Below are 20,698 nucleotides of genomic sequence, written 5' to 3' on the forward strand. Positions count from 1 at the left end.
GCTATTCTGCAGATCAACCTTCAGTTGGGTCGTCTCAGTAGTCAGCTGCTCCGTACGCGCCCAAGCAACCTCTGGTTGGCCGCTCAGAGCATGCAGCTATTGGAGTTCATGCTCTAGAAAGGCTAGCCTTTGGTGCATGGCCAGGCTCTCGACCCAATACTATAGCGACACTGAGATTGTAAGTGCTGAATAGATAAATGCAAGTAAATATAAAGGCAAAATACATACCCCAGTGGCCATTTGGGTATGGTTGTTCGCGAGCTCCCCCGGTGAGATGATTGTTGCCGGGCCCTGGCATCATCCCATACTTGTGCTAGTGACCCTTGAATTCAAATCTAGTGCATGGGGGTACGGGACGCAGCGTCGTCCAGGCTGTGCCATTCATCAGTGTGCAAATGGATGATGGCCATTATTTACCTCTAGCGGCTCGGATTGGAAGGCTCAGAAGTCACTCTCCCCCTAGACTTAGACATCGGAGACGGCCAGATGTTGGATACTTGTGTGGCCGGCGAGAATTCTGGTGGCATGAAGGCGATCGACGGTGAGGACAGTGAAGTATAGTCCTCGACAGCAGCCCAGATAGCCAGAGTGTCTGGTCAGAGGATAGTGAAGTATGTTGTCTGCAGCTCCCTACTTTGGAAGAGCGGGCATCAATGTCTCACCCCGCTCGGATGATGGACGAGAACAGGTGCGGGCGGGCGCTTGTAGGGCGGAAGTGGCAGAGTGAGAAGAAGCTTCCCCACGTTGCCTCTTGCACCATATTAGAGGCTCACCAGAGGTAGCAGACTCTGAGGCCACCATGATCGGTAGTATGGAAGGCTGTTTGGGAGGTAGGTCAGTTGTGGCAGCCGTGACTCCGTTAGCCGCTGTCTGACTCCATCCACCCTCGTTGGTCAGCGCATGTGTCTCACTTGCTTCGCTGAGCGGATTGTCAAAGTGGGTGACCGACACTAGGCCGCGACTCTCCAACTCGGCCACGACCGCTACATTGATATTTGCATTCGTGAGCCTGCTCTTTCCGGCCAGACGTGTCCTCATCATGATTCGAGCTGTAAAAAAGGAAGAGAAATCAGTTAGATTCAAAGATGAGGAGGAAAAAGAGCATACCTAGGCTGGACGATTGCCATGTTTGGATCGGGCTCAAGTTGAACACATATAGGATGCCCTCCAACAACAGCTGGTGAATGTGATACTTCTAACCGACCAAACTAGACGCTGCTTGGAGGTAGTCCGATAAGCTTCGGTATCTCCCAAGCAACGGAGGCGTCATCACTTCCATCTGCCAGCTGGTCAGGAAGTCGGGTCATTCGGGAAAACGAACAAAGAAATAGTATTCCCTCCAATGCTTGTTGGAGGATGACGTTTTGTCAAAAATGACTGAGCTCACTCGGGCTTGAAACAATAAGGTGTTGGTGTGTTTCACACTAACGGTCTAACCCGAGTTTTGATGAATGACAACTAAGTTAAGTTATGTTTCATCGTGATCTAACCACTTGATTGAGTGTGCAGGAAATCCAGCTAGCTCAACTGGCCGACTAGATAGCTGGTACCAAATCAAGCTAGGTCGATGGGCCGATCGGATAACTGGTATGAAATCTAGCTAGGTCGACCAGCCAACCGAATAGCTGGTACAAAATCCAGCTAGGTCGATAGGCCGACTGGATAGCTGGTACAAAGTCTAATTAGGTCGATGGGCTGACCGAATAGCTGGTACAAAGTCCATCTAGGTTAACGGGCCGACCAGATAGCTAGTACGAAGTCCAGATAATCGACGGGTTGATTGGATGTCTGGAAAACTGGTAAGTTAAGGTAAGTCACTAAAGGAGAGTTACCAAGTGAGGATATGTCTCGGTTGAAGGGACAGTAGGCATCGGTTCAGTTTAGGACCATTTGAGATCTCTAAGCTGAGACCTTGACTAGTTCCTAGTCCTGGAAGGACAGGAACTAATTACTACTCTGTATTATTATTGTCCTAATACTTGTTTTGTAGGGTATTTTTGGACTAACATTATTTTGCAGGGCAAAAGAAGAAAATTATCTTCGGATAAACAGTGTCTGAAGGCGCTTTCGTACTGTTCATAGAAGGCGCCTTCCATGGCTATGGAAGGTGCCTTCCATAGGATAAAATTTTGGCGTCGTAGTGGATAAATGCCTTCCATGGCTATGGAAGACGCCATCCATGCTCTATTTAAGGCTGTTATCCCAAAGCTTCTTCAACAACTACTATACGAGCTACCGCGCATCCGATTGAACTTCCGACTGCTCCAGGATTCTACTACGACTCTGTTGCAAAGCTGCTATGCCCAACAACTGCTCTAAGGACTTTCGATCGTGGCCAGTAGACCGACATCAACGTGAGTGCTCCCACTTTGATCTCCAAAGTGTCAACAATTTTTTTGTGTAATTAAATATTGTAAAAGGACAAGTGCAAGGTGTTACACTTGTTCTAACTTTCCTTTACTTCAATTCCCTCTTCCAGAGGTACCGGAAGAGATTTATAATGAATTATCCATCGATAGGTCCACGGGACGTGGGTCTTGGTGTAGGAGTGCCGAAAGCTTCGAACCAAGTAAACCGCTTGTGCTCCTCTCGTGTCTACTTTTCGTGTTTTCTTTTCTGCTGCGTTTGTACTATGATTTTAAAACGATGAAAAAAGAATTTTTCAAAATCACGTGATTCACCCCTGCCCCCTCTCTCACATGCGTAATCGATCCAACAAGTGGTATCAGAGCAGGTTTTGCTCTGATTTGGTGCAATCACCAATCAAGGCAGGGGAATTATTTTTTTTGTTCTATCTGAATTGACCTATTCAGATAATTATTTTCATTCAGTTTTAATTTGAGATTAGTGCAACACCTCTCAAACTTTTCTATATCTTTTATCTTAAACACTGCTAATCCAAGACCAAGTCTTAGTACCTCATTTTAGTTTTTCTTTCTATAGTTGTAAAATGACACAACTTGAAGGGTACAACACTGTTCGTTCTCCCTATTCAACGGTGACGACTTTCCTTACTGGAAGAAGTGGATGGAGGTATACCTGAAGATCGACTTCGAACAGTGGTTCAGCATCACCAGAGGCTACAAAGCTCTCATCGACAACGCCATAATTTCAATGGACCTAGAACATTAGAATCCGGAAATGAAGAGAAAGGCTCAGATCGATTTCAAAGCATTCGACACAATTCAGTGCGAGCTAACAAAAGAAGAGCTGAACCGCGTCAGCCCACACGAAAACGCAAAGGAACTTTGGGACAAGCTCATAGGACTACATGAGGGAACCAACGACGCTAACGTAACAAAAAGAGATTTATTTTTAAATAAATTGTTTAATGTCAAAATATAGGAGGGTGAGACTGCCAGTTAGCTGCACGCGAGGATAAAGGACATCCTCAACAGACTCCACACAATCGACCACCAATTAGAGAATCGGGACCTGATAAGCTATGCCTTAAACGCATTTCCTCGAAATGCACTGTGGGCATCCAGCGTGGATGCCTATAAGATTTCAAGGAACTTGTCAAAGTTAAAACTAGATGAATTATTTTATGAACTAGAACTGTACGAACATACTAACGCCAAATCTGAGAAACGTCATGCTCTTATTGCAAGATCATCAAAAGACAAGTCCAAATCCAAGTTGGAACCTGAAGACGAGTCTGACCCAGACTCAGATGAGGAAGAACACCTAGTGAACTTGGTAAGAAAAATGTTCATAAGGAGAAAGAAGAACTTCACCAACAAGGACTTGTAGAAGATCAACTCCACCTCCAACTCTAATAACAATAACGTGACCTGTTTCGAATGCAACAAAAAGGAGAACTACAAGACCGACTACCCGAATCTGAAAAAGAAGAAGGCCCTCAAAGCGATGTGGGACGAATCGTTCGGAGATGAATCAGACGACAGAGAACTGAAACACTCCAACTACCTCACACTGATGGCGCACGGACCTGAATCGGAAGATGGGTCTAAACTCGAATCAAGCCATGAGTCTGCACTCATTTCCGAAGGTTCCGATGAGGTATACTTTAGTTTAAATAAAAAATTCTTTAAAATCATTGCATGCTTAAATAGGAAATTAACTACTTATGAAAATCAAATAAACGGACTAACAAAAGATAATGATAAACTTAATGAATAATTAAAATTGAACTCAACAATTGAATCAATTCAAACTGAAATCCCAACTCAAATTGTAAAGCTTGTGGAGGATAATTTCATATTGAAAAATGAAACAGTTAAACTAAAGGAATTATTTGAAAAATTCACAACTAGATCCAAGTATCTTGACATGATAATTGGATCATAAAGAGCTATGTTCAACAAGTCTAGACTCGGATATAAGCCCAACTCAACCAACAAATCCTTTATATCTTTAGTTAATCAAAATAAAAATCAAAGTAAAGCTTGTGCTCCGAAAGTGTGTCTAACCACGCAAGTAGGACTCAATCAATATTACATACCTAAAGATAAAATTTATTATATAAATCATAATATGCACTGCTTTGACTTCGCATCCAGCTTTGAGCTTTCCTCACTAGATATGTGCATATAAGCTAGACATCTAAAAACTCAAAGATGAGAGTAATCTACTTGATTCTCTGTCCATACTTCCTCTGATACTTTGCCTTCTAGTGTAGCCCTTGGTGATCTATTAATAAGATAAATTGTCATGCCCCGAGGGAGTCCCAGCTAGAGGAAAAATCCGACAGCATCTACCGTGTATACGTGACAATATGAAACATCTATACACACAAAAATATACATCAACCACGCACGACTGTAATATATACACAACCACGCAATTTATACTCAGCCCACTCAGCTGGAACAAAATATTCACAACCACGCAGTTATATATATATATTAAACAACCCACTCGGCTATAAAAAAACAAACAAAAAACAGAGTGGAAAACGATAGAAACCATTACAAACAAACAAAATAAGACTGCTTGCCGGCTAGGCTTACACCACACAACAAAATAATACAAGACACCATATCACAACAATCTAGAAACAAAATTGGAATATACAAAGCTAAGTACACCGAATACATAAACCAAATAAAGTACTAAAGAAACCAGAAAATAGGTCTTCGGATGTGACGTGGGAACCGACAGACAGGATACTCCAAGCGACTCCACAAATATCTACCTGATGCCTGAAATAAAAATATATCAACGGTGTGAGTTCAACAACTCAGCGGATACCAATAAATAGACATAATAAGTTATAACTAACAGTAATAATCATGCGGTACAGTTTTCTGAACAATAAAGAAAATACAACTAAAAAGGGCTGAAGAAAACTATACTTACTAGGACCTTCTATCTGAACATAAGGGTAGTCAGACCATATACAACATGTCACCTGTATGCATGTCAAACATATGCAAACACCAAAATGCAGCAATCACAAGCAATAAATGCAATCATGCAATATGATTCAAAATGACATGTGTCACCCTTGACGCCAGTCAGCCATCTCACACGCGATGGTGAGACCGAGTGGGTAGGGCTATGACAACTATGCACTCTGCCATCACTGCTCCTGAGTCACCAAGTGAACAAAATGTTGTCAGAGTACACCTATCCTCCTACCCTAAATCATAAGTGGGGGAGCTCAATGTTCTCATCTCCCTGAGACAATCCAGAGAAGGGATCCCTGTCGGCTACCACGCTGCATCACCACTACTAATGAGCGGACCAACGGAGCCTAACAGAGCAAACTGCTATACACCCTGCCTGATATACCAATAACCCATGAGTGGTTGTGTGTGCAGATCATGTAACTAGCGATGTGCTCAACAATAATGGAGTCGACAATCGAACAACATGCAATCATGTAAGATGGTGCATGACACAAAGCATGTAAATCCTGATCATAACCACCTCTACATAATATGTGCCAAAAAGGAAAAGGGATCGGATCCTAGATCAATGATCTAGGTAACATAAATCCAGGTACACAATTCAGATATATCAAATAACTAGACTACTACACAGTAGGGCGATGTATGTCACTATTCCTATGAACAGGAGTAAACATGGCAACAAACAAGAGAATATAAGCATAAATGCAAAATAGACAAGAATATAGGTAAACTACAAGAACCAAATAGTGGCATACCAAAGTAGATGCAAACATAATCATTACTGCTAGCAATAAACTATTATGCATATCTAAAATGACTATATCAAAGAGATAAGTCAGAAGTACCCACCTAAAAAGAAAGATCGTATAAGACAATCCACGTCAAGACGCTTGTCTTGAATCTAAGTCCTGCATCAACATGTTTACGGTTTCATCTAATTCAAAATTTAAAATACAACAATTACTTAATCCAATCCCCAACTTAATGAGAGAAAACCCTAATCAATAGATCATTAATTATCCTAGTTAATGATCAATTTCAATTAATCCAAAACTATCACCATATCACCACCTCCCAATACCAAGTCAACGAATCTAATACTTAGCATAACTTACCCCTTAACGAAATCCGCAACTGCTCGATGGAGTCGCTACAGTGGTCATAGAGGAAAGGGAAATGACTGATGATTTAGTTGAGGATGGAAGAAGGCCGACCATAGGAGCTGCAGAGATCAAGAGATGGAAACTTGCGAGGGTTAGCAGTGGTATGGAGCTAGGGCATGAAGCTGCTACCTATTGCCCTTATCCGAAAGTCATCCAGCAACGTGGCAGAACAGCACTGGCGATGTAGAACGAGGGTGAGCAACGGTGGATCGGGGCAGTGCGGCATGTGGCTAGTGTGGCAATCAAGCAATCAGAGAAGATAATCGAGAGATAGCATCAATTTACAGTGTCGGCAAGGACACCGACGCACAAGGGTGAGCGGCGTGACTTACTCGCGAGGATGAAAGGAGAAGGCTCGGAGAGAACACAAAGATAGGAGGTGCCGACGAGATCCAGGGCTCCTTGCTCAATTTCCAGCAAACATCGAGTGTCTGCAGCCAGGAGAGAAAAACGACGACCGGATCGGAGCTCAGGGTCGGCGCCGACAATTGGGTGGCGCTCGGATGGCTTTCATCTGCCGGCGTCGGTGGATCGGGGAAGATCAAAAAGGATGAGCAGAGGTGAGAGCTCGGCGGTGTCAGGCAGAAGAGAGGAAAAGGAAGGGCGGCGTCACTCGGCAAAGAGGATGGAAAGAAAGTGGCGGCGTCGTGGAAGGAGAAGGAATCGAACAAAGGAATCGACGATTTAGGAGGAAGAATAGGGCACGGGTAAAAGTAAGAAGAAGGGAGAAGGTAAGGAAAAAGAAATAAAAGGAAAGTTTATTAAATTAGAAATCTTAGGTTTAATTTAATTAAAGCCTAACTTATTTCCTTATCAACTTCTACTTAATTGGGTATTCTAAATAGACTTTTCCCAAGCCTATTAATTCATCCCCGTAAACTCGTCATACGAGTTTTAATTAATTCTCAGAAAATTCTTAAAAATTCTCTTAATGTTATTCGCCTATAAAATTTTATTATTTTATTATTATTTGATTACGATATTTTACATTCTCCCTCACTAATAAAAATTTGATCCCCAAATTTCGTTATTTACCATCAGCAAATACTAGCTATAGCTAAACAGTATAAATGTTGAACGGAATCCTAACCCACATACCTTAAGTAAATGGATGGGGTATCGAGCTCGAATCGTATCCTCGAGCTCCAATGCAGCATCCTTGTCAGAATAATACTGGCATCCAACTTTAGCCAGCCGGATAGTCTTGTTCCGCAGCTGACGCTCTCTGTGGTTCGGAATCCATACCGAAACCTCCTCGTAGGTAACGTTAAGATGAATGAGAACTGATATATCTGATAGAACATGTGCTTGGTCGGATATGTATCTCCTCAGCATAGACACATGAAATACATCGTGAACGCCTACTAGAGAAGGTGGTAGCGCCAGACGGTATGCTACCGCTTTAATCCTCTCCAAGATCTGGAAAGGCCAAATATATCGTGGAGCTAACTTACCTCGGAGACTAAATCTTTTCACTCCTTTCGTGGATAAAAACTCTTAGAAATACATGGTCGCCAGTATAGAACTCCAGGGGTCTCCATCTCCGATCAACATACTCTTCTGGCGGTCCTGCGCTTCTGACATCCTCCGTCTAATAGTGTGGACCAATTCTGCCTCCTGCTGAGCTCTATGAGGTTCTAGCAGCTGGGCCTCTCCAACCTCCTCCCAAAGGGTGGGTGTCCGACAAGGTCTAGCATACAACGCTTCAAACGGTGCCATCTGGATAGTTAAATAATAGCTATTGTTGCAGGCAAACTCTACTAATGGCAGGTGATCCTCCCAGCTGCCCCCGAAATTCATAACGCATGACCTCAGCAAGTCCTCTAAAGTCTGGATGGTCCGCTCTGACTGTCCATCTATCTGCGGATGGAATGTTGTTCTAAACAGAGTTGTGTGCCCAAGGCCTGCAACAGACTCTACCAGAATCGGGACGTGAATCGTGGGCCTCTATCTAATATAATGTTCAAAGGAGTACAATGTAATCCGATGATCTCTCGATAATACTGCTCTGCCAATCGATACAGAGAATCAATCTTCCGAATCGCTAAGAAATGCGCAGATTTGGTTAACGATCACCCAAATCGCGTCATGTCCTCGTCGTGTCCTAGGCAATCCCACCACAAAATCCATAGTCATACTAGACATCTAACTACAAACTTCGTGATATCTTTCTTCATGTCATTCCATTAATAGGAACGCCTCAAATCTCGATACATTTGAGTTCCACCTGGGTGGATGGCAAATCATGAGCGATGAGCCTCCTAAAGTAACTCCTCCATGACCGGTTGAGATTGAGGTATGCATAATCTGCCTCGGAAATAAATGATACCCTTGTCATCTCGGGTGAACCCTGTTTGCTACCCAGAAGCTATTTGACTGCCAATGGACTGTAAGCGCTGATCACCGGCCTGCGCCGCTCGGATCCTCATCCTAATCGACGACTGAGCAACCATGGTAACCAGAATACCCTGCTCTATCCGTCCCTGCTCCTCAAGGCCCAACTCGGAAAAACCCTGAATCAAGTCCATGACACAACTCGGTGGCAAGCTAAAGTCCCTCTGGACTTCCGGCTAAGTGCATCGGTAACCACATTAGTTTTACCCGGGTGGTAGCTAATGGTACAATCGTAATCCTTCAGGAATTCCATCCATCTCCTCTGACGAAGATTGAGTTCCTTCTGGGTAAAAAAATATTTGAGACTCTTTTGATCCGTAAGAATCCCAAATGCCACCAAATCTTCAAAGAAAGATAATGGCAATTAACCCTAGATTATGTACAGGATAGTTCTTCTCTTGCTCCTTCAACTAACGAGAAGCATAGGAGACTACCTTGCCGTGTTGCATCAAAACATAGCCCAAACCCTGTAGAGAAGCATCAGTATAGAGTACGAACTCGTCCTCTCCAGAGACAAAACTAGAACTGGTGCCGACACTGATCTCCGATTCAGTTCCTGGAAGCTGGTCTCGCCGCCTTTTGACCACGTGAACTTCACGCCCTTCCTGGTCAAACGTGTCAGTGGTATAGCAACGCGAGGAAAACCCTCAATGAACCTTCGGTAATAACTAGCTCGGCAAAGGAAGTTGCGAGTCTCCTATATAGACTATGACAACTCCCAACTGGTAACAACCTCTATCTCCTGTGGATCCATGGTATACCCCTACTGATGACCATGTGTCTCAATCATCTCACAGAAGACAATCAAAATATGCACTACTGAATTTCACATATAAATATTCCCGTCGAAACATCCTTAGAACTATGCAAAGATGGTGTACGTGATACACCTTGGATCGGGAATAGATCACCACATTGTCAATAAAGATAACGGATACTGATCCAATATCCTAGGATACCCAAATCATCGAGTCCATGATAATATCTAGGGCACTATAAGCCTAAATGATAAAACCAAGAACTTATAATGTCCGTACATCGGACATCCTCAACCATAAGATCCCCGACAATAAACACCAAGGAATAGATCATCAAATGCGAGAGCAACGCTCCATCACAAGAAAAACAACATATATGAGAGCAATGCTCTACCACAAGCAATCCTCATTATGTGAGAGCAACGCTCCTCCATAAATGATCCATAATGTGGGAGCAATGCTCCACCATAACAATCTATAATATGTAGGAGCTACGCTCTACCACAAATAATCCATAAGTAATCAAGACATCTAACTATCTAGCTAGAGAATGCACAAGATCGCTCTACCACAGGTCACTGTGGGCAGCCAAGGGTATAACAACCTAATAAACATATCAAATCCATTGTCAACACTCTCAACATCGTAGTGGGCCACTAACTAGTAGGAGAATTAGTTGACAAGGTATACAGCTAAAGACATAATGGTAGACACTCAACATAGGTAGAATCATCATAATACTACCAATAATACACCCAACTCATGTGCACACACAACACGCACGTGAGCACACACAACATAGGTATGATCAACATGATACCTCCAACAATACATACTGAACACGTGTGCATATATGAGCATGGGTATAATCGACAATACTCCTCCAATAATACTCACCTAACATATATACACATACGCCAAGAGTATAATCAACGTAATACTTCCAATAAACATAATAGACATGAGTACACACACAGAACTGATATAATCAACAAGATACATCGAATAATACACCAAATCATATGTACACATACCCCGACACAGATTTAATCGACAAGATACCTCCATCATAACACCTAAATACATGTGCACATACTACTACCTAGATTCAATCGACAAGATAGCTCCAATAAAACAATCAGACATGTACACCTTGTAGGACCGTTGCGGCGGACTAGAAGGGGGGGGGGGTTGGATAACCTGCAAAAATAAGACAACCCTTTCTCGAACTCTCAACAATACACTTGTATAAAATTGAAGCAGTAAATAAAAAGCAGAAAGAAAGAGGCAAAAGGTTTTTACTTGGTTATAAACAAGGAGGTTGTTAATCTAAGGAATGTAGCACTAGTATCTCCTTCAGGCGGAGAAGCCTCTTATAGCAGTGAAAGCGTAAAATAGAGAAGCTAATCTAGAACAGTAGCGTACAAGTGTTGGAAATGGAATGCACTGAGTTGATGAAAAGCTTCTGGACCAAAGCTATATTTATAGCCTTGGTTGGGGCGCCTGGAAGGGTTCTAGGTGCCCTAGGGGGAATAAAACTTTATCCCCCAACCTTCAGATCGTGTTTGACGCGATCTGGTCAACAAGTCTGGTCCGGGCGCCTGGAAGTGCTCCGGGCGCCTCGGGCTGCTCCGGGTGCCCCGGGCTGCTCCGGGTGCCCGGACTGTTCCGGGCGCCCCGAAGCCTAAAGTCAACCGATGTTGACTTTTTCATCCGGGGACCACTGCTCCGGTTCAGTTCGCCTCGATCCGGGTCTTCAACTCTGAATCTGCTTGCTTTGGTGATCTCTGCCATCCGGAAAAGGGCTCACCCGAACCCAAGTTCCGGTCTTCTCGAGCGGGCTTCCTTCCGGCTTCTCGTCCCTCGGAATCGCTGCGTGTTTCCTTCTCGTCCACGCAGTACTCATCCCAGCAGCCCTCAGGCCGCAGTCCTTCTCGCTAGTCGTCTCTTGCCTCGAGTAGTCTTCTGCTCGGCTTTCCCTCGAACCACCGCGTTTCCTTCTCATCCAGGTGCTCTTCCATTCCTCCCCTGGACGCATCTCAGGCCTTGCCCTTTCGTCTTCGGCTCGACTACCCCGTGCTCCTAGCCCTGCACACTGACAAAAGGTTAGAAACACAGGACCTAACTTAACTTGTTGATCACACCAAAACAACCTTGGGGTTCCAACAATCTCCCCCTTTTTGGTGTGATCAACCCAAGTTAAGCTAGGGTTAAAAATAAAAATAAATTTAACTAAATTTGCATTTAAGTACAAAAAATAAAAAAGTTAAATTTTGGTCTACCTCCCCCTAGACTTATACTAATTCTTCTCCCCCTTTGATCACAAAAAAATGGGGTTTCGAGAAAAAAATCTAAGGGTTAAAGACTTAGAAAATTTTGAGACCCTTAAATATTTGTAATAATTTTCACATAAATAGTCTCTAAAAAAATTAAGTAAAATTTTAACAAAAATTTCTAAGTGAAATTATAAAAAAAAATTCTAACTTAAACAGTTTTGTAAAAATATTTTTAAAGACTTTAAGCAGAAATTTTCTATTTCATAACAACCTTTAACTGAGAATTTTTCTAAGTATTAAAGAGAATTTTCTAAGAGGAAAAATACTAAAAAAGTGTTTTTCTAAGTATAAAAATATTTTGTGAGACAAAAAATGTTTGAAAAACTTTGAAAGCATTAATTAATTCTAATTTTAATACTTTGATAGAAAGTTAATTAAATATTTATTTCAATATTTGGCTTCCAGGTCGTGGCGATGCACTAGGCCTTCTTGGTTATTAGAGCAACAACCACTTCCTTAGACAAAGCCTCATAGAGAAATTTATTGTTTAATTTTCTCACTGAAAGCGCCAATTTTTATTAATATTTAGACTAAGCAAGATTTAGGAATCCAATAAAAGTTCCAGCCTACTGGATTAACTAAAAAGTTTTTAGAGACATACTTTCTTGAAATGTTCTTAATTTGTCCAGGGTGATATTTAAAGTACCAATTTAAATGATTAAATCTTCTAAAATTGATTTTAGATGGGCATGTATGGATTTTCAAGTTTTCTACTTGAATTTTTAAATTTTGAATTTCTAACTTCAATTTTTCATTTTCTAGGTTTGATTTGTCTAACATTTCTAACGAGCAAGATTCAGCTAATATTCCTTTTAAAATTTTAATTTATTTTTCTAACTTGCAGCAGTCTTTAGTTATTAATTTAACAAATTTAAAAAGTTTATTGGGAGGAAGTGAACGTACATGACTTACCTTGTCGATATCGTTGTCTGTGTCTCCCCCTGAACTGCTGCTTTCTTCCGACGAAGCTCCCCCTTCATCGATGCTTTCGATGCTCATCTCGGAAGAACTTGAATCGTAGTCATCATCTTGATGACTCGCCATCAGTGCGAGTCTGGAGAATGCTTCGACTTCCAATTCGGACGACGTATCGTCCCACGTCGCTTTTAGAGCCTTGCGCTTTTGAACATGATTTTTACCTTTATCTTTATCCTTGTTCTTTAGCTTGAGGCAGTTGTTCTTGACGTGCCCTTCTTCGTCGCAATGGTAGCAGCAGATCATTCTTTTCTTTCTACCCTGTGTATGGTTAGTTTTTTCTAGAATTGTATAACTTCTTAAATCATCTTACCATCATTACCATTTCCTCGTCGTCGAGAGAAGATTCTGACTCAAGTTCGTCTCTCGATGCTTTGAGGGCGACGTTGTTCTTGGGCTCCTTCGAACCTGCGTATCTTGATTCGTGCACTTCAAATGTCGAGAAAAATTTTTCTAAAGAAATTTTTTCTAGGTCTTTTGAAATATAAAAGGCATATACTAGTGATGCCCATTTTGAATTTCTCGGAAAGGAATTTAAAGTATACCTGAGCGAATCTCGGTTACTTACCTCTTCTCCGAGATTCGAAAGTTCGATGATGAGCTCCTGTATCCTCGAGTGTAGATGTGCAATTGTTTCACCTTCTTCAAGACGGAGGTTGGTGAGCTGGTTGCGAAGTAAGTCCCATCTCGCAAGCTTGGCTTCGGATGTTCCTTCGTGTAGTTCAAGGAACTTCTCCCAAAGCTCCTTTGTCGAGTTGTAGGTGCCGACACGGTTGACTTCTTGTGGCGGAAGTATGCTTAGCAGATGAAATTCTGCTTTCCTGTTTGCCACGTAGTCGGCCTGCTCTTTCTTCGTCCATTGATATTTTACTTTGCCTTCAGGAGCTTCAAAACCGAGTTCCATTGTTAATAATAAATCGAAATCAGTATCGAAAAATACCTCCATATGCATCTTCCAGCTTACGAAGTCCCCCCTCTCAACAGTACACTTGTATAAAATTGAAGCAGTAAATAAAAAGCAGAAAGAAAGAGGCAGAAGGTTTTTACATGGTTACAACCAAGGAGGTTGTTAATCCAAGGAATATAGCACTAGTCTCTCCTTCAGGTGGAGAAGCCTCTTACAGCAGTGAAAGCGTAAAATAGAGAAGCTAATCTAGAACAGTAGCGTACAAGTGTTGGAAATGGAATGCACTGAGTTGATGAAAGGCTTCTGGACCAAGGCTATATTTATAGCCTTGGTCGGGGCGCCTGGAAGGGTTCCGGGCGCCCTGGGGGGATAAAACTTTATCCCCCCAACGTTAAGATCGCGTTTGACGCGATCTGGTCAACAAGTTTGGTCCGGGCGCCTGGAAGTGCTCCTGGCGCCCCGGGCTGCTCCAGGCGCCCCAGACTATTCCGGGCGCCCCGGAGCCTAAAGTCAACCGATGTTGACTTTTTCATCCGGGGACCATTGCTCCGGTTCAGTTCGCCTCGGTCCGGGTCTTCAACTCCAGATCCGCTTGCTTGGGTGATCTCTGCCATCCGAAAAAGGGCTCACCCGAACCCAAGTTCCGGTTTTCTCGAGCGGGCTTCCTTCCGGCTTCTCGTCCCTCGGAATCGCCGCGTGTTTCCTTCTCGTCCGCTGGCGTACTCATCCGCAGTCTTCGTCCCTCGAACGCATCACGTGCCGTCCTTCTCGCTAGCTACGTCTCTTGCTCCTCGAGCAGTCTTCCGCTCCGGCTTTCGTCCCTCGGAACCACCACGCGTTTCCTTCTCGTTCGCCGGTGTACTCTTCCGCAGCGCCTCGTACCTCGGACGCACCGCATGCCGTCCTTCTCGCTGGCTGCATCTTCCGCTCGACTACCTGTGCTCCTAAGCTCTTGCACACTTAGACATAAGGTTAGAAACACACAGAACCTAACTTAACTTGTTGATCACACCAAAATAACCTTGAGGTTCCAATACACCTAACCACATAGGTATAATCCACCAGAAACCTACAACAATCATAACTGGACATGTATACAAACACTACCTGCAAATGGACAGTCTATCGTAGGACTCCTACAACATATACCAATCATGTGTACCCACAACATAGATATGCATAATCAACATATTAACCCAATCAACCAGACAAAATCCTATGCTACCTACTCTCATGGGTTAGTGGTATACCTCAAAAATCAAGCATAAGTATCAAGTATGAAAAATAATAATCATAGACAATCCAAGGTATTGCAGCCTAATCATCCAGTAATAACCATGCTCTAAGTTCAAACGAACAAATAGAGGCCAAGAAAGAAATACTTGCCATGCTTCAACATTGCACATCTATGTCGTACCACTACAGAGACTATATCTAATGGCCCACTCAACCTCCTGACCAAGAGTCTACCTATCAAGAGTGTATTTCTAGAACTCTCATAGTCATGACTGTAAATATCCTCCGTCAAATGTCGACAAAAGGTCGAACACTCTCTGGTATGAAAAATAGACCTCAAGATCTTGGTAAATGATCACGTGATTAAGGTCTTAATCTACTTGATAGAGACAATATTAGTTGAGCCATCTAACCACTGTGTTGCAGTACTTCATGCTACGATTGCTCTAACTGAGGTTCGGTAACCTCAAGAGGCGAGCAATGCACACAAGATCGAGAAACACTATAACTAAATAGCTAGTCAAAATATCTATCAATTGACACTCTACCCCTCATAGATCATCATATGATATTTCCACTCGGAATAGTGGATCTCATAGGCGTTAATCAACTAACACCTTGGTAACGGTTATATCTCCTAGGTGTTAAGCAATTAGCTCTACACCTTCTTACATCAGTGGGGGTCACCTGGCCTAAATGTACCTTCTAAGTTATCTAACCAGGTACACATAGTCTAAGATTAAAACTCTCATGGAATAGGATACATCAATCCTTTATAGACTGACCAAGCCGACAATGGCTTACGACTAATTCAGTATTTTCCACGTCGATACCAGTACTCAAATGTGCTTACAATATCTAACTAAGCATGAGTAACTCAAAGATCAGCATTTCTTTAAAATAGAGTAAGTCGATCTCCTACTGATCGGACCAACCAAAATTAGATTGGTCATCTACTAACTAAATCTAACAAGAGTACATTAATCCTCCACAAGCAACTAAGGTAAATCGATCCACGACTACCCAAGTCGACAAGTGTAAATCAGTCTTCTACTGACCGATCTAACAAGAGTAAATTAATTATCTACTATCGAAACAGACTAAGTTAAATCGGTACTCTACTGGCTGAGTCAACATGAATATACAAATATTATCCATTACTCAGCTAATAATAGCAGAGACTGGTATGTGCCTCCAATCTTAACCAACTAGTAGTAAAAGAAACTAAAACTACTGGTGGTATGATATGAAAAATCTCCTGAGACTGTAATCCTTGGTCTCTACTAGGGTCGACCAAGATCAATGATTGACCCATCACATGTAATATATGTTACAACAATGAGACATGTACTAATAAAGAGTACTAACACATGTCATAATTATCATAAACAACAATGCATATACTAACAGAAATGTATGATAACAATATACCAACATACCTCCTATAGCTTGGAGATGTCCTGCTGCTGCCAGGTCCCAAAACTCGAAAAGTCACATCGAGAAAATCAAAACATGAAATCCAAAACACTGGAAATAAGACTCGTAAACATGTGGCTCTGATACTAAATAAATTGTCACGCCCTGGGGGAGTCCCAGCCAGAGGAAAAATTCGATAGCATCTCCCCTGTACACGTGACAATCTGAAACATTTATACATATAAAAATATGCATCAGCCACACATGGCTGGAATATATACACAACCACGCAGTTTATACTCAGCCCACTCTGCTGGAACCAAATATTCACAACCACGTAGTTATATATATTAAACAGCCCACTCGGCTGTATAAAAACCAAAATAAACATAGCAAAAAATGATAGAAACCATTACAAACAAAAAAAAAAAAAAACAAGACTATTAGTCGGCTAGGCTTACACCACACAATAAAATAATACAAGACACCACATCACAACAATTCAGAAATAAAATTGGAATATACAAAGCTAAGTACACCGAATACATAAACTAAATAAAGTACTAAAGAAACCAGAAAACATGTCTTTGGATGTGACATGGGAACCGACACAAATATCTACACTAAGCGACTCCACAAATATCTACTTGATGTATGAAATAAAAATATATCAATGGTGTGAGTTCAATAACTCAGCGGATACCAATAAGTTCAACAACTCAGCGGATACCAATAGACATGCATAATAAGTTATAACTAACAGTAATAATCATGCGGTACAGTTTTCTGAACAATAAAGAAAATGCAACTGAAAAGGGCTGAAGAAAACTGTACTTACCAAGACCTCCTATCTGAACATAAGGATAGTCAGACCATATACAACATGTCACCTGTATACATGTCAAACATATGTAAACACCAAAATGTAGCAACCAATATGCAACAATCACAAGCAATAAATGCAATCATGCAAAATGATGCAAAATGACATGTGTCACCACTGACGCCAGTCAGCCATCTCACACACGATAGTCAGACCGAGTGGGTAGGCCTATGATAACTGTGCACTCTGTCATCACTGCTCCTGAGTCACCGAGTGGACAGGATGCTGTCAGAGTACCCCTATCCTCCTACCCCAAATCATAAGTGAGGGAGCTTAATGCTCTCATCTCCCTGAGACAATTCAGAGGAGGGATCCCTGCCGACTACCACGCTGCGCCACCACTACCCATGAGCGGATCAACGGAGCCTAACAGAGCAAACTGCTACACACCCTACCTGATATACCATTAACCCATGAGTGGTTGTGTGTGTAGATTATGTAACTAGCGATGTGCTCAACAATAATGGAGACGACAATCGCACAACATGCAATCATGCAAGATGGTGCATAACACTAAGCATGTAAATCCTGATCATAACCACCTCTACATAATATGTGCCAAAAAGGAAAAGGGATTCTACATCAATGATCTAGGTAACATAAATCTAGGTACACAATTCAGATATATCAAATAACTAGACTATTACACAGTAGGGTGATGTATGTCACTATTCCTATGAACAGGAGTAAACATGGCAACAAACAAGAGAATATAAGCATGAATGCAAAATAGATAAGAATATAGGTAAACTACAAGAACCAAATAGTGACATACCAAAGCAGATGCAAACATAATCATTACTACTAGCAATAAACTATTATACATATCTAAAATGACTATATCAAAGAGATAAGTCAGAAGTACCTGTCTTAAAAGGAAGATCATATCAGACAATCCACGTCGAGACGCTCGTCCCGAATCTAAGTCCTGCATCAACATGTTTACGGTTTCATCTAATTCAAAATTTAAAATACAATAATTAGCTAAATCCAATCTCCAACTTAATTAGAGAAAACCCTAATCAATAGATCATTAATTATCCTAATTAATGATCAATTTCAATTAATCCAAAACTATCACCATATCACCACCTCCCAATACCAAGTCAACGAATCTAATACTTAGCATAACTTACCCCTTAACGAAATCCGCAACTACTCGACGGAGTCGCTACAGTGGTCACAGAGGAAAGGGCAACGACTGATGATTTAGTTGAGGATGGAAGAAGGCCAACCACAGGAGCTACAGAGATCGAGAGATGGGAACTTGTGAGAGTTAGCAGCGGTATGGAGCTAGGGCACGAAGCTGCTACCTCTTGCCCTTATCCGAAAGTCAGCCAGCAGTGTAGCAGAACAGCACTGGCGATGTAGAATGAGGGTGAGCGACGGTGGATCGGGGCAGTGTGGCGCGTGGCTACTGTGGCAATCAAGCAATCAGAGAAGATAATCGGGAGATGGCATCGATTTGCGGCGTTGGCAAGGGCGCCGACACACGAGGGCGAGCGACGTGATGTGTTCGCGAGGATGTAAGGAGAAGGCTCAAAGAGAAGACAAAGATAGGAGGTGTTGGCAAGATCCAGGGCTCCTTGCTCAATTTCCAGCAAACTCTGAGTGTCTACGACCAGGAGAGGAATGTGACGGTCGGATCGGAGCTCAGGGTCGGCGTCGGCAATCGAGTGGCGCTCGGGTGGCTTTCATCTGCTGGCGTCGGTTGATCGAGGAAGAGCAAAAAGGATGAGCAGAGGGGAGAGCTCGGCAGTGTCGGCCAGAAGAGAGGAAAAGGAAGGGCGACGTCGCTCGGCAAAGAGGAAGGAAAGAAAGTGGCGGCGTCGAGGAAGAAGAAGGAATCGAACAGAGGAATCAGCGATTGGGGAGGAAGAATAGGGCACGGGTAAAAATAAGAAGAAGGGAGAAGGTAAGGAAAATGAAATAAAAGGAAAGTTTATTAAATTAGAAATCTTAGGTTTAATTTAATTAAAGCCTAACTTATTTTCTTATCAACTCCTACTTCATTAGATATTCTAAATAGACTTTTCCCAAACCTATTAATTCATCCCCGTAAACTCGTCATACGAGTTCAAATTAATTCTCAGAAAATTTCTAAAAATTCCCTTAATGTTATTCATCCATAAAATTTTATTATTTTATTATTATTTGGTTATGATATTTTACATAACATGTCATGTTAACCGCTTCCATCGAGAAATTCTTTGTAAGTCCTGCATTCAGCCTGAGATATCTTGCCTTCTCAATGATTGTCCTATTCAACCTTTCCACTACCCCGTTCTGTTAAGGTGTTCTATGAACCAAGAAATGCCTCATTATCCCATACTGCTCAAAAAATTTCTGAAACTTTGAATCTGTGCACTCAACCCCATTGTCTGACCTAAGGCATTTGATCTTTCTTTCGATCTGGTTCTCCACTTCAGTTTTCCACAATTTAAACTTTGCAAAAGTTTCTAACTTGTGACGCATAAAGTATACCCAGACTTTTCGTGAGAAATTATCAGTAAAACTTACAAAATACAAGTGCCCTCCACGTGATGCTACATTGGCTGGTCCCTAGAGATTTGTATGTACGTAGTCTAGAATCTCCTCCATCTTGTTTGTTGTCATCTTGAATTGCACTTTGCTCTGTTTCCCAAGAACATAGAATTTGCAAAATTCAAGTTTGCACATCTTGACACCCTTCAATAAATCTCTCTTGTGAAGTTCTAGCATCCCATGTTCACCCATATGTCCTAACTGTATATGCCACAAGATAGTACTGTTTGATTCAGACTCCACCGAAGTGACTCCACCTATAACTGTAATTCTTATCAACTTATAGATGTTTCCTGCTACTTTTTATCCTTTCATTACTGTCAGAGCTCCCTTGCTGATCTTCATCATCCCGCTCACTGATTTGTAATTACAACCAATACCATCCAGTGTGCATAGTGAGATCAAGTTCTTTCTTAGCTCTGGTATATATCTAACATCACATAGAGTTCTGATCACACCATCAAATATCTTGATTCTGACGTTCCCTATACCTATAACTTTGCATGACGCATCGTTTTCCATTAACACTAAACCAGAATCCACTACCCTATAGGTGTCAAACCACTCCTTGTTTGGACTCATGTGATATGAACATGCAAAGTCTAAGATCCATGCATCTATCAACTACTCTGAACTCGACATAACTGATAGCATATCTCCATCGCCGCTCTCTAAATTTTCTTTTTCAACTATGTTTGCATACTTTGC

At 42.0% G+C, this 20,698-nt stretch overlaps 1 long non-coding RNA gene across 2 annotated transcripts; it reads right to left on the reverse strand.

Annotated features, from left to right (window-relative positions):
- Positions 1-4,888: 4,888 nt before the first annotated feature.
- LOC122034606 lies at positions 4,889-19,313 on the reverse strand. 2 transcript variants are annotated; one of them, XR_006126740.1, is made up of 5 exons: positions 18,760-19,313; positions 18,583-18,689; positions 18,312-18,374; positions 17,402-17,453; positions 4,889-5,165 (listed from the first exon to the last, which is right to left on the reverse strand). It is a non-coding gene; the product is annotated as an uncharacterized LOC122034606 (long non-coding RNA). The 2 variants fall into 2 exon arrangements; XR_006126739.1 differs by having other exon boundaries at positions 18,583-19,313.
- Positions 19,314-20,698: the final 1,385 nt, after the last annotated feature.

Source organism: Zingiber officinale, chromosome 11B (genome assembly GCF_018446385.1).
Source record: "Zingiber officinale cultivar Zhangliang chromosome 11B, Zo_v1.1, whole genome shotgun sequence".
NCBI lineage: Eukaryota > Viridiplantae > Streptophyta > Magnoliopsida > Zingiberales > Zingiberaceae > Zingiber > Zingiber officinale.